The sequence below is a fragment of the Diabrotica virgifera genome, chromosome 8, assembly GCF_917563875.1.
Source record: "Diabrotica virgifera virgifera chromosome 8, PGI_DIABVI_V3a".
In the NCBI taxonomy this organism is placed as follows: Eukaryota; Metazoa; Arthropoda; class Insecta; order Coleoptera; family Chrysomelidae; genus Diabrotica; species Diabrotica virgifera.
In genome coordinates this window covers 23,924,956-23,937,431 of record NC_065450.1, presented here as the reverse complement: position 1 = coordinate 23,937,431, position 12,476 = coordinate 23,924,956, and the positions used below count along the sequence as shown (strand labels likewise).

General features: G+C 33.1%; 1 pseudogene; it reads left to right on the top strand.

Moving 5' to 3' along the window:
• The first annotated feature begins 4 nt into the window (after positions 1-4).
• Positions 5-11,259, top strand: LOC126890109 (uncharacterized; annotated as a pseudogene).
• The last annotated feature ends 1,217 nt before the right edge of the window (positions 11,260-12,476 follow it).

Here is a 12,476-nt window from a genome sequence, read left to right as displayed (position 1 = left end):
AAAAATGGTTAAGATAAATAATGGAAGATTTATTCAACAAAAATGTAAGAACATGAACAATAAATTAGGATGGCAATCTTACCACCATTTCAAGCGTAATAAGCAATGTTGTTCTGAAGCTATTTTCTTGTGGCATTTTTATAATTAAGTATTTTCTATGGGAAATAATGGTCTGTTATTCAATGTTTTCGAGCAACTATTTTAAGACAGCTGATTCTTTAATATATTATTCCCTATGTATCCTAGAACACCTTACCGGCCATCTGGCTACTGAGATAGGTTGCGTTCATTACTGCGCAGCGCACCTGTACAGGTAAATATATCGAATTTAAAATTATTTTAAGGCGAAAAATTTTTTTGCCATTACTTGTAAAACATTCTTAGAAATATGAATTATAATTGCCAGACATTTCTGTGGTTGCTAAATACTTGTCAGACGCTATAGTCTAAATGGCTATCAACGTTTTCGAGCAACTATTTTAAGACAGCTGATTCTTTAATATATTATTCCCTATGAATCCTCGAACACCTTCCTGGCCATCTGGCTACTGAAACAGGTTGCGTTCATTACCGCTCAGCACACCTGTACAGGTAAATATATCGAATTTAAAATTATTTTAAGACGAAAAATTTTTTTGCCATTGTAAAACATTCTTAGAAATATGAATTATAATTGCCAGACATTTCTGTGGTTGCTAAATACGTGTCGGACGCTATAGTCTAAATGGCTATCAACGTTTTCGAGCAACTATTTTAAGACAGCTGATTCTTTAATATATTATTCCCTATGAATCCTCGAACACCTTCCCGGCCATCTGGCTACTGAAACAGGTTGCGTTCATTACCGCTCAGCACACCTGTACAGGTAAATATACCGAATTTAAAATTATTTTAAGACGAACATTTTTTTTGCCATTACTTTTTAAACATTATCAGAAACATGAATTACAATTGCCAGACATTTCTGTGGTTGCTAAATGCGCGCCAGACGCTATGTATTATAAATAATACTAGAAAAATTTAAATCATTTTAGTATGTCTGTAATTTTAATATTATATTATTAACACATAAATAAACGCAAAATTAATTTACCAGACTAACTCGGTTGCAGTCATCAGCCAGATGGATTTAAAATCGTTTAAAATGATATATATTTTCATCAAAACGTACGCTGGCTGTGTTAAGAAATAAGACAAACAAAATATACAGGTAAATATATTTGAAATTAGTTTAAGACGAAAAATTTTTTTGTCATTACTTTTTAAACATTATTAGAAACATGAATTATAATTGCCAGACATTTCTGTGGTTGCTAAATGTGCGCCAGACGCTATTTATTATAAATAATAGAAAAATTTAAATCATTTTAGTATGTCTGTAATTTTAATATTATATTATTAACATATAAATAAATGCAAAATTAATTTGCCAGACATTAATTCGGTTGCATTCACAAGCCAGATGGATTTAAAATCATAAAAATAATGTGTATTTTCAGCAAAACGATCGCTGGCTGTGTTAAGAAATAAGACAAACAAAAGATACAGGTAAATTAATTTGAAATTAGTTTAAGACGAAAATTTTTTTAACATTATCAGAAACATGAATTAAAATTTCCAGACATTTCTGTGGTTGCTAAATGTGCGCCAGACGCTATTTACTATAAATAATAAGAGAAAATTTTAAATCATTTTAGTATGTCTGTAATTTTAATATTATATTATTAACACATAAATAAATGCAAAATTAATTTGCCAGACATTAACTCGGTTGCAGTCACCAGCCAGATGGATTTAAAATCGTTTAAAATGATACCTATATATTTTCAGCAGAACGTACGCTGGCTATGTTAAGAAATAAGACAAACAAAAGATACAGGTAAATAAATTTGAAATTAGTTTAAGACGAAAATTTTTTTTGCCATTACTTTTTAAACATTATCAGAAACATGAATTAAAATTGCCAGACATTTCTGTGGTTGCTAAATATGCGCCAGACGCTATTTATTATAAATAATAAGAGAAAAATTTAAATCATTTTAGTATGTCTGTAATTTTAATATTATATTATTAACACATAAATAAATGCAAAATTAATTTGCCAGACATTAACTCGGTTGCAGTCACCAGCCAGATGGATTTAAAATCGTTTAAAATGATACCTATATATTTTCAGCAGAACGTACGCTGGCTATGTTAAGAAATAAGACAAACAAAAGATACAGGTAAATATATTTGAAATTAGTTTTAGACGAAATTTTTTTTTGTCATTACTTTTTAAACATTATTAGAAACATGAATTATAATTGCCAGACATTTCTGTGGTTGCTAAATGCGCGCCAGACGCTATTTATTATAAATAATAATAGAAAAATTTAAATCATTTTAGTATGTCTGTAATTTTAATATTATATTATTAACACATAAATAAATGCAAAATTAATTTGCCAGACATTAACTCGGTTGCAGTCATCAGCCAGATCAAATTAAAGTTGTAGGCGTAGGGTATTCCAGTAATATATTAGTTATAACAGAAAGATAGCGGTAGAGTAGACTAGCGGAAAGAGACAGGAATAAATCTACCTACGGTATTTAAAGAAATTTTTATTTATTAACATTTTACATATTTAATTCTGTCATTATTATCTAGGTTGAGATATAGTCGAAATTTTCAACAACATAATAAAAAATAATATTTTTTATTCTGGGAATCATTTTTTTCATTTAAATTATTTAAATTAATGTTTTCAAATTAAATAATCATAGAAAAAAAAGGATAAAATGAAATTGAAGTCGTATCAAAATTTATACTTGTATTTATGAATATGATATATATTATATAATAGGTTTGTTCTAGCAAACAGTCAAACTAGTCAAAAACCGTCAGCAAACAGTTGGTCAGTGAGAAAACAATACGTCACCAGTGCTATCCCCTCTACTCGCGCTGGTCCACTATTCGCTGATGGTTTCAAACCGTTTGAAACTGATGCTGGAACAAACCTATAATAACTTGTGTCACTCACACTTGACAGCGAAGAACTTGATGTATGACGAAGATTTGACAAAACTGAATTAATGTCAGATATGTATAGCTCTTGGTCCATAAGCCACAATTTTACTAAAAAATGAATTTAATAACGTTTCGAAGCCCAAATCGGGTTTCGTTGTCAAAATACAAAATGAAAATTGTGGCTTATTTCCCATAGAAAATACTTAGTAATAAGCAATGTAATAAATTATTACAATTCGCAGGACCACTCATTAATGTGGGAAGTAAAGAATACAAGCATTAAAAATTTATATGTAATTTAACTTTGGTACTATAACAACTAAATTAAGATCTGGTCAAAGTTTTAGCGTAAATCTCTTACATTTAAACTGCCGATTTAATGTAAAATTTACACTATTGCACGACACTCAACACGATATTACTGTTACAGTTTAAAGGTCACTAATTAGAACATGAACCAAGGATATTTTCTTTAGTATTAATAAACTTAATTAATAATAAGCGTTTGCGAAACATGTAGCTTTTAGACAATAAGTTAGACACAATAACAATGTAAAATACGCGAGAGTTAAAAACTCTAAATCATAAATTCAGGAGATCGTTAAATATGCGCGTTAAATTGTGGCCCTGTTTTCTGCTATAAGTGTGTATACAGCTGGTTGGATACTCGACAACAAAAGTCATGTCCCACATGTAAGAAACCTGCCAGCAAATCGGAAATCTTCTTCTTTTAATAGGCCTATTGACCTGTTCCTTACCGATTTTGAGCTTGTATTCGTAGCTGTGATGTTGACTGCCAGCTATCTCGCCACCTTTTAAAGGGCCTTCCTATTGGTCTCTTGCCTGTTGGTTTCGAATCCCTGGCTATACGGGCTATTCTCTCGCTGTCCATTCTCGTTACATGCTGATTCCACTCACGTCGTCTCTGTCTTCTCCACCGTACTATATCTTGTATGTTACATAGATCTCTTATTCTGTCGTTCGGTATTCTGTCTCTCAGTGTTTTCCCAGTTATTGACCTCAGCGTTCTCATTTCTGATGTTCTCAGTATCCTCTTGGTTTCTGCTGTGTCACATCTTGTTTCTATCGCGTACGTCATGATTGGTCTTACACATGATTTGTATATGCGTACTTTCCCTTCCAGCCTCATATCTTTGTTTCTCCGCAGATGACATCCCTCAGACATCCTGGCACGTAATTGGCTTTATTTGCTTGCTTTCAGACGCTGTGTTTAACATCTCCATAACTACATATTTCGATTTCCAGATATTAGAATCTCGAGACTTGTTCAATTAGTTCGTTGTTAATTACTAATTTGCATCTTACTGGTTCACTTGACACTACCAGGGATTTTGTCTTGGCTGTTGATATTTTCATGTTATAGTTCTTCGCCACTGTATTGAAAGTTTGTGCCATTCGCTGTAGGTTATCCTCGTTATAGGTGTTTATAAGATTGCGTCGTCAGCATAACAGAGGATTTTGATTTGTTTTTCCGCCATCTTATATCCTTTTCCAGTACCTTTAATGTTTTCTATGATTTTGTCCATTACTAAATTAAAAAGCAAGGGGCAAATCGGAAATAAGACCAATATATGCTAAGAAACTCATCGCAGTTGATAATTCTTAACTAGAAACAATGAAAGAACGATTATATTTAACAGCAGAAGAAAAAAATAGACTTCAAGTAGATTTAGCCAACTATGTAACACGGGAAGGAGTTTTAAAACAGGAAATAAGTAGTTTAAGTAAGAATACAAATTGTTGAATTAAGTAAAAAATCAAGAACAATGTTCCTGGGACGTACAACAAAAAATATGAACCGGATAAACGGCCGATCAAACTGTATACCGACAAATCTATGGAAATTTGCGGATGTAGAGTTTTCGACACCAATACTCAATATATTTAATAATAGCGTCGTCTAAGTCACCTATCGACTTATTTTCAGCTTTTGGTATTAAGAAAGTTGATATGTCAACGTACAAACCACTTGCTTTCATTCCTCTTCATAGCCAGCAAATTTAAGATGTACGTTTTCATCATATTATCCGTTGGGTATCAACGGCGTCGATGAATAAAAGTTTTAGAATCGTAGATATCCGCAGCAATGTAGTAGTTTTCTCCTCAATGCTAAGTAGGTATGCAATTGTGGTCAATGTGCTGGGATAGTACGGATCCAAATCTGTTTTATATAGGCACACAAACGGGAAGTGTATTCAAGTATGATGCTCGCAATATCCAAGTACCTGAATGTACCCTCTCAGTTCCTGGCGATATGTCACCCGTGGTGTCAATAGCGCTCATTCCTCCAACAACTGAAGATGGTATTCCATGTGGGGCTCGTATCATATATGTAAACTTAATTCTTTTCTTTGTGGCTGTTTGAAAGACTACAGAAGTGACTATAAAAGAAACACTCTACCTCTAAATGCACCACCATTTATTGGTATGAAATAATAGCTCGCTTAAACAACTCCTTGTTTCTTCTCGACCAAATAACGTAGTATCTCATACTAGACATTCCGTGTTTACCCTTAATAAAACAAGTGATGGGAAAGTAGTTTGTAATACCACACACACGTTTAAAGGCGGAAGGAGGTAAATGTTATTATCTAAATTCTGGTTTATTTTAAATCAGCAGGACTATGTTGCAGCTTATGAGGAATCCATGAAATGCGTAGTCTTGTGGACAGGGACCCGGGCCGAAATGAAATAAAAGGTTCCAGTCCGGTTCCGGTTCTAGTAAAATTCAAAATTTTAGGTCCTGTCCGGTTCCGGTTTTGTTAAAATATTTCGCTTCGGTTCTGACCAATTTTTTCGGTCCAAACGGTTTTTTCGGTTCCTTCAAATTTTTCAATTTCACAGTCTGAAAAGTAAATAATATATGGTGTAATTTCTCTATATAAATTTTTTTCCACGGCCGTGCTAAAAGAGCCACTTTCACGCACGCTTTTCGTTTCCGAAAGTTGCACTTTCCTATATTATATTACATGCAATAAACTAAGATTTAGATATTATTTACTAATTTATTTCAAATTTATCTTATTGTGTTCATGTTTTATTGAAATTAGCGCGATTATTTCATTCATAGGAGATTCTGACCAATAGAAAGCTACAGAAATCTAAATTAAATTGATAATTTCCCGTCGTCAAGTATATTACGTCAGATGCCCTTTGTTGCTATGAAAAAATACATTCAGTGACATTAATGACAATTAATGTTTTAAAAATTATAAAAGTGATGACTTTCAACCCTAAAATATTTATAAAAACTGTGTGTTTAATTGTACTAATTTGTACTTACATAAATAAATTACAATAAAATTTTGGTTTTGAACAGTTTGGATCTCTAAAATTAATATAGAATTTTACAGCTCTTGTGTAATTACTACTGATTATTTCATTCATAGGAGATTCTGACCAATAGAAAGCTACAGAAATCTGAATTAAATCGATAATTTTTGATAATTGCCCGTCGTTAAGTATATTACGTCAGATGCCCTTCGTTGCTACGAAAAAATACATTCAGTAACATTAATGACAATTAATGTTTTAAAAATTATAAAATTGATGACTTTCCTCTCCAATCAATTTAGTTAAATAAAATATTTGACAATATTCTGAAATACAAAAAATTTTATTTTCCTCAACAACTTCAGAAAAATTTGTTGACCAGAATTAAAAAAAGAAATTATTATAACATAGTTTTTTATGGTTTTTAAGTTGATTTTAAAAATAATAAAACATGTTGAAATGTATTTTTTATTTATTAACAAAAGTAGAAAACACTACAAAATTGTTTGCATAACTTATAGCAAAAACAAAAATAACAATATTGTAAGCAAAAAAACCGATAAAACCGTTTGAAAAATTAAGCGTTACGGTTCGGTTTCAAAAATTATATTTAATATCAAATAAGGGTTCAGTTTCGGTTCTGGTCCACTAAAAAATATCGGTTTCGGTTCAGTTTTCTGTTTTTAGCGTAGCGGTACGGTCCGGGTCCCTGCTTGTGGAGCATAAATACAGGCGAGAGAGTTGCAGTCGTATCAACAAATGAACCGGTTTTAGATTTAAATGGTATTTGCTACAAAAATAAAAACTATTTGTGTAATATATTAAGACTTATCTGTATAAATACTTTATTTATTAAACGTGCTATAAACGTTTTCCTTACATGCTTTTACAATGAGGTTAACTTCATTATATATTCTATATATGACAGGGCAGACAGGTGACATAGAATATAGGTACTGTCTGCCCTCTGCCCAACCACTGCCTTAGGCTTAGGGCCGGTACTTTATGTCCCGGTTAAACCTCTTAGGGCCTCTTGCGTTGTAATAAATGCTATTATAATTAATATTATAATTATTTATGATTATAATAATAAGTATAATTACATTTATGTCTATGTTATGCATATATTTCTGTCCCGATTAAACCCCGGCATTGATTAATACGGAGGAATATTTATAATCAATGACCCCGGTTAGCTAACCAAGGTTTAACCGGGACATAAAGTACCGGCCCTTAGTCCTTAACCTACAAGGGTTACCAGCCCACTATAGTGACCACTATATTACACCTCTCCATCCTTAAATTAGAGCATTATAAATCAAGCCTTTTAGGAGGTTTTATAATACGATGAGGTCTTGTGGAAACTACTGTACAGCTAACCTTAAGGGCACCAGGCTGTATAGAGCTAGCCAGGTTTACATTATCATTAGGATTACATGTACTCGCGTCACTCTCTAGCGGTTTCGAACTAACTGTTTGTACTCCTGACACTCCCGCTACGTCAGCCTCTTGACTTATAATATTACTGTTATTATAACTATCAGGTCTGTTTGTATCGCCTACTATACCCGTCCATATCGGATAGCCAGTTACATTTTGGGTATTACCCTGAAATTCCTGTCTCTACAACTGTCTCCCTATCCACATCAAGATTAACTTCATCATAAAATTTCCCTACCTTAATAATTTGATCTGCATGTCTTTTCCATAATAAATTACTATTTGTAACTGGCTTACAGATATAAGTTAACTGGCTCAGCTTTGAGACGTAAAATTATAGCTTGGACCCATGAAGGTTTATTTAAATTTCTATAATATTTCGTATAATCTAATTCCTAATTCCCCTTCTTCAAATACTACCTGTCTACCCCCATGGTGATGTTTAATCTGGTTTAACCTAGCCCTTTCTCTAGCAGAGCTAGTCATAAAATCTAAACGGGTCTTAATATGTCTACCAAACAGTAGTTGTGAAGGGGTCTCCCCCGTAGTGCAATTAGGTGTATTTCTGTATGAAAACAAATATTTACTTATAAGTACCCATAAATCTTTTGAATCGGAAGTTTTATCCATTAATAACTTGTTCAGGGCATTTTTAAAGGTTTTTACTCTGTTTTCAGCAGCCCCATTAGTTGCTGGATGATATGGAGCAGACGTATGTATGATGCCATTCGTTTTACAAAATGTTTCAAATTCTTCACTATAACTAACTGGGGCCCATTATCCGATATTATAGTATTTGGCAACCCATTACTTAGCAAAGCAATCTCTTAGTCTTTGCAGTGTTGCTGTGGTATCTATTTTATCCATGATATACACTTCCGGCCACTTTGAAAATGAGTCTGTTATGATCAAAAACATCTTTTTTCTGACTGGTCCTAAGAAGTCTTAGTGAATTCTATCAAATACTCCCTTGGCTTCTTCAAACTTTACCAATACTGTCTTATTTGGATTACTTGCGTTTGTCATACATGCTCCACAACTCTTTACATAATCCTCAATTTCTTCATCCAGATGTGGCCACCAAAAATACTGTCTAGCAAGTGTCTTCATCTTAACCATTCCATTGTGTGCCCCATGTATTTCCTCTAATAACTGCTTCCTTATCCTTTCCGGTACAATTACCTTAAATCCCCACATTAACATACCATTATCTAGACTCAATTCAATATGTCTCCTCTTAAAAGGCCGTAAATATTCCTCTACTTCCTCTGGCCAACCTTCCCTTACATACCTATATACCTTTCGCTAAGTTTCTATCTACTCGTGTTTCTCGAACTAATATCTCAGCGTTTACTGGTACCTTGTCTTCTACCAAAAAATGAAAATAATCTTGTGCTGTGTCATTTTCCCCCTCTGAAGCTAAAGGAAGCCTTGAGAGCCCATCTGCTCCCCCATTTTGACTTCCCTTCACATGTTGAAACCTGTAATTAAATCCGCTCAAGAAAAAAGCCCATCTTTGAAGACGCCCCGCAGCCATTTGTGGTATTCCTTTGTGTTCCCCAAAAATTACCTTTTGGGGAAGGTTTGTGATCTGAACATAAAACAAACTTGTTTCCTATCAAATATTGATAAAATTTTTGACTGCCCAAAATATTGCAAGAGCTTCTTTGTGGATAACTGAATATGTAATTAGATTCTGTCTTACTTAATAACCTTGAAGCGAAACTAATGGGTTTCTTGTGTTCCCCAAAAATTACCTTTTGTGTAAGAGGTTTGTGATCTGAACATAAAACAAACTTGTTTCCTATCAAATATTGATAAAAATTTTGACCCCCCAAAATATTGCAAGATCTTCTTTGTGGATAACTGAATATGTAATTAGATTCTGTTTTACTTAATAACCTTGAAGCGAAACTAATGGGTTTCTCTGACCCATCTGGGTAAATATGTAAAACCACACATCCCAGTCCCTTATTTGAACTGTCACAAACCAATTTAATTGGTTTCGCAGGATCAAAATATGCTAGCGTCTGGCCTGATAATATAGCCTCTTTAGCTTGTTTAAAAGATTTCTCACACTCGCTTGACCATCTAAATGGTGTATTTGCCTTTAACAAGTTATATAATGGACTTAACAATATTGACAATTTAGGGAGACAACGAGCATAATAGTTAATCATTCCCACAAAAGCCTTAATTTCTGTTACGTTGGTAGGTCGAGGAACCTCTACTATAGCTTTAACTTTTTCTGGATCTGTATGACGACCATTTTTATTAATAACGTGTCCTAAATATCTAATTTCAGGCTCAAAAAACTTACACTTTTTTAAATTAAGTCTAAAACCAGCCTTATAGTGCCTACTAAATACATCCTCCAAATTTTTTAAGTGGTCTCCCCTATTCTTCCCTGTGACTACAATGTCATCCATAAAATTTATAGTTCCACTGGCTCCTTGTAATACCTTTTCTATAGTTTTTTGAAAAATGGCACATGCTCGTTTGGTGCCATAGGGGAGCCTATGAAGTTGATAAATACCCCTATGAGTACTCCAAGATAACACCAATTTCGTTTCATCACTCACTTCTAATTATTATATGCGTTTTTCAAATCTAGTTTTGTGAAATACTCACCACCTTGGAGAGCCACAAAAAGTTCTTCAATTCGCGGTAAAGGATGTTTAAAGTCCTCTAAAAATCTATTTATTGTTATCTTGTAGTCCGCACACAAACGAATTTGTCCATTCTCTTTTATGACAGGCACAAGAGGTGTACCCCAATCCGCAATATCTACTAATGAAATTACCCCCTTTTCTACTAATTCATCTAATTTTTTATCAATTTGCTCCTTAAAAAGAAAAGGCACTGGTCTTGGCTTATGAAAAATAGGTTTAACCCCCGCTTCAACCTTTAATTCAATCTTTTCATACTTGTAACAACCTAACCTAATAATAATAAAATATAATTCAAGAAGTTTTATGGAAAATTTTAAGTCAAAATATGCAATAGGAAAAAAGTTATGTGACTTTATAGACGAGTGGCACTCCCCCTAAAAACTCTTATTTGTCGGGATTTTGACGACGTTGTGGTGAATGAGGTTTATTTTGAATTTTAATGGAGGACCATTGTCAAAATCTCAATTTTACCTTAAAAATAAAAAAATGAAATCACGTTTTTCTTAAAATTAAAAGTTGTACCATTTTTTTTCTATAAAATATTTTTTTCTTTGTGCTCCATATTTTAACATAAACTTGATGAAAAAGCTAAATTTCAAATTTTGTCACTCAACTATTGCGATTAAACTTTGCAATTCAGGAATCTTCACCTTTTACTTTAAACAATTCATAACTTTTATTATAATAATAGAAACAGATTGAAACAGCTACCATTATCTTCAAAAAGCTAAGAAATATATAGGTACTATAAAAATTTCAGAAAAAAATATTAAAATCGAACAGAGTTGTAGCGAGTTAAACGCAAGATAAACGTGATTTAATTTTTTTTTATTTTTAGGGTAAAATTGCGATTTTGTCAATGTTCCCCATGTAAAATTCAAAATAAACCTAATATCGTTTTTACTACCACCAAAAACATACAGTAAGATCAAAATTAGCCATTCACCATACCGTGTTCATCACACCACCACACATCTCGAGAAATAAGCATTTTTTTTTGTTCCGCTCGTCTATAAAGTCACATAACTTCTTTCCTATTGGTTAGAATTAAAACTAATAAGTTTGTCACTCCACTTTTACCAGAGAACGGCAGTTCTTGCCAGTGGCGCAGAAATACACCCCCTACACGCGACACTATATATACACGAAATTTTCGATTTTCTAAATCTGACTAAATTGAAATTTGGGCCAACACCCATCTTAAAGTTCAGGAAAAGACTCACCCATTCATATGTCAACCATCAATTTTGGTCCAAGGGTGTGGATTTTAAGGCCCTTCCTATTTAGGGTCTGTTTTTTGTTCTCGTCACCAAAACTCCCAAAAACTTCGAAAATTTAACTCCGACCTTTGCGGCTTCTAATAGAAGCGATCATTATACCTTTCCAACGCATGTCTAATTTTGAACGCATGTCTAATTTTGAAAATCGGTTATATCGTTCAAAAGTTACCGAGCTCAGAAATATGAGTCAATTTTTATTTAAAAAGGGAAAATGTTTGTGGATATGTATAATATGTATGTATGTATGTGTGTGGAAAAGTTAAGCCGATCTGAATTTTTTTTTCTGTGTTTGAAGAGGGGGTGAGGGCCGATTCAGAACCGGTGTAGTTTGTGAGTTTTGACTACTGATAAGCCAGCTATAGGACTTGGTAGGTACAAAATGGCATATTTTTTGGCGGTATATATCCAGGGATGCTTTATCCATTAGGCAATATAGGCAGCTGCCTAGGGCGGCAAATTGTGAGAGGGCGGCACAGGGGCTTGAAATTTTGATTGGGGGGGGCAAGCATTATATAATATACAATACATTATATTATATGATATAATGATAAAAACTGAAAGTATTATTTGTAAATTTCAGTCATTTTCAGTTTCAGGGGAGGGGGCAACTGCCTCCCCTAACCCTATCAAATGACGCCCCTGGGGCGGCAAAAATACTGTACAAAAAAATATTTGTATTTAAAAATTAAAATCGAATAACAAATATGTACATTCATCATTCATCCATCAATGAAATAGAAGTGGGCGTTCGTTTCTAAAGAAAAGAAATTGCATTCATAT